Source organism: Lucilia cuprina, chromosome 5, assembly GCF_022045245.1.
Source record: "Lucilia cuprina isolate Lc7/37 chromosome 5, ASM2204524v1, whole genome shotgun sequence".
Lineage (NCBI taxonomy): Eukaryota > Metazoa > Arthropoda > Insecta > Diptera > Calliphoridae > Lucilia > Lucilia cuprina.
In genome coordinates, this window is record NC_060953.1 from 8851950 (window position 1) to 8855652 (window position 3703).

Sequence of the window (3703 nt, forward strand, 5' to 3'; positions counted from 1 at the left end):
ACTAGAACTGAACTAGAACTGAACTAGAACTGAACTAGAACTGAACTAGAACTGAACTAGAACTGAACTACAACTGAACTACAACTGAACTACAACTGAACTACAACTAAACCACAACTAAGCTACAACTAAGCTACAACTGAAGTACAACTGAACCAAAACTAAGCTACAACTGAAGTACAACTGAACTGAAAAAGAACTGAACTAGAACTAGAACTAGAACTGAACTAGAACTGAACTAGAACTGAACTAGAACTGAACTAGAACTGAACTAGAACTGAACTAGAACTGAACTAGAACTGAACTAGAACTGAACTAGAACTGAAATAGAACTGAACTAGAGCTGAAATGTAATGTAATCATACAATTTTATTAATCGCCTCCAAGAGTGATGATGAATCACAATATGATCGTGTGTAGTGATTGAGTAAACTTGTCTTCTTTTAAAATTCTTGCATAAATTATTACTGTTCAATAAAAGACATTAATTATTGTAAACAATAAGAATACATTCTGCCATTTTTTACACCCGTTATTCATCTCTACTATAATAATAATAATAGTAACAATAATGAAGTGTTAAAGTGCGAATATCTTTAAAATACTCATTTCAATCTACAATCCGCAACAACATATGCCAACATATTGTTTTATCAACATTATATGAAAATGAAATTCTTTTGAAATTTTACATAATCTAAGAAAAGAATATTATATTATTGGCTACAATATGTTAACAAATGCAATTGCATTTAATCATTGATGCATCATACAAACATATAAAATTAAATGAAAAGTAATAATACAAGCAACAAAAATTATATACATTTATGGATTTCCGATATCAATTGATATTATAGAATTATTATATTATATATTTCATAACAAACATACAAAGACACAAAGCAACAGCTAAAGAAGAAGTAAAGTATAAAAGATTTAACTATAATACGACTATAATCAATGAATGACTTTTGCTACTAAAAACCAATTGAATAAAACTGAAAGAACACATACGGGTAGGAATAAAACATATACATACAAATGTACATATGGATGTAGGTTCATATATGTATACTTACCACATACAATGTTGTTGCCTGATATAAAGATAGATATGTATTTATTGTATATGAGGCATGAACCAGAGGCACCAGTCGTAACCAATTTTATGCGTAGTATGTGTATCTCGTAAAAAGCATTTGAGAAGAAATGAAGAAACGTTACGAAGAATTCAATAAAAAGTCAATAAATAAATGTAAGTAATATTTCAATACTAAGAAATCTTCTTTGCCAAAGTGATGGAGGGAAAGATGTGGCAAAAAGTCGGATCAATGGTGGTATCATTTTAATGAAAGGAAAATGTATAAACTTGGTTATAAATTCCTTTTGTAATAGCCAGGCAACAGGTAGATAGACTCTAAAAGTAAACTTGTCTGTTTTAAGTATAAAATTAAAAAAAAAATATTTTCAGATTGTATGATTTGGACTATTTTGTATTAAAATCTTCTCAAGAAGATAAATCAAAAATCTCATTATGAGAAATTGTATGACCTATAGTTAGTCCAACGTTATTCAGATTTTTATTAATATATATAGAGAGTAGCTTAAATTTTGTCAAATTCTTCGATTTAATATCATTTTCTTCTTAATAATGCCTTTATAAGGCAAAATTTTAAATAGCTTTTAGAATCTTCTCCCTCTTCACTATTAAGTTTTCATCACCCGTCAACATTTGCCGGCACAATGTTGCACAATATGTTTCCGTTCAGTTGTTCTGTTATTGTTGTCTTGGCTGTTTACTTCAATTGTTAACTTTGTTACAATATCAATAAATTCACTTTGTATTGTTGCTATTCGGTCTTGTAAGAAATGGTCAATAAAGGGTTCGATTATACTAGGTGTTAGTTTAAATTGTAGAGAATAGGGAAAGGAATTAAGAAGAGAAATAAGAAACGAAGTAAAGTAAGAGAAGGACGGAAAGGAAGGAAACGAAGAGAAGGAAGTATAGTAAGAGAAGGAAAGAAAGTAAGGAAAGGAAGGAAAGGAAGGAAAGGAAGGAAATGAAAGAAAGGAAGGAAAGGAAGGAAAGGAAGGAAAGGAAGGAAAGGAAGGAATGGAACTGGAACTAGAACTAGAACTGAACTAGAACTGAACTAGAACTGAACTAGAACTGAACTAGAACTGAACTAGAACTGAACTAGAACTGAACTAGAACTGAACTAGAACTGAACTAGAACTGAACTAGAACTGAACTAGAACTGAACTAGAACTGAACTAGAACTGAACTAGAACTGAACTAGAACTGAACTAGAACTGAACTAGAACTAGAACTGAACTGGAACTGAACTAGAACTGAACTAGAACTTAACTAGAACTGAACTAGAACTGAACTAGAACTGAACTAGTGATCTAGAACTAAAGTAGAAATTATATAACCAATCACCAAGGATTTTTTAGTCATTTTGCAATTTTTCTGGAAATTTTTGCCATGATTCCCAATATCAAAACAGTAGTAGTAACAGAAAACTGCAGCAGAGCTAACAACAAATTATTAAAGCTTTTAACAGATATAGGGTATCGATATAAAAGCAACAATATTAATATAATACCATTATTAACCCTGAATTGTGTATAAATTTATATGTACGTACTTGATATGTTCAAGCAACACAAAGGAAGTGGTTAAAGGGTTTAAAGCAGCCAAGATTTCCTACTGTTTTGTTAAAACAAACCCCTCCACCCACACACATACGCTGTTTATCACAACCACACAGTTTATTAAATTCTTACTTAATGCAACAGAACACAGTCATCTTGCTAACATTGCATACTTGCAACACAGCAATAAACAAATGTCTCACAAAATATAACACTAAAGAAAATCTACAAACATACATAAGAGAATTGAAATTGAGGAGAAGAAGGAATTATATTTTTTCATTTCATTTTCCTTTTGCATTTGCACCCCAATGTCATTTATTGTCTATGGGTACCTTGATTATTTACCGTTCGGCATAATGTTAATGTTGACGTTGTTGCTGCAACAGCCACAACAAACATTAAAGTATGGTGTCAATGAAAATAACCCCCACTGTTCACACCAGTGGCTGGTTAGTTGTTGGTTAAATACTAGAACCATAAACTTTATAGAGTTGTACCCTTTTTTGTATGGAATACAGAAACATCAATTTGCAAATACCACCCATCTCAACAAGCCACCATTGGAGACCATTTGAATGTTGTTGTCGTTGCTATTATTTTACGTCTTTACTTGACTCTCTACTTAACACAGGTATGCACACACTTGCAACACAGACATACAACCTGGGGGCACCTTTGATGTTCTATTTTATGCAAAATTCTCAATCTATACCAACGGACACATACATATACACACACACCCAGAGTCATACAAAACAAGCGATGAGTCAGTGTATAGTAAAACATAGCCCTGCAGTCGGGAGGTAGTTTAGTCCCTTGTCTAGTCTACAATCTTGTTTAAAGCCTAGTCTATAGTCTAGTCTAGTCTAGTCTACAGTCTTGTTTAAAGCCTAGTGTATAGTCTAGTCTGTAGTCTAGTCTATAGTCTAGCCTATAGTCTAGTCTAAAGTCGAGTCTATAGTCTAGTCTATAGTCTAGTCTATAGTCTAGTCTATAGTCTAGTCTATAGTCTAGTCTATAGTCTAGTCTATAGTCTAGT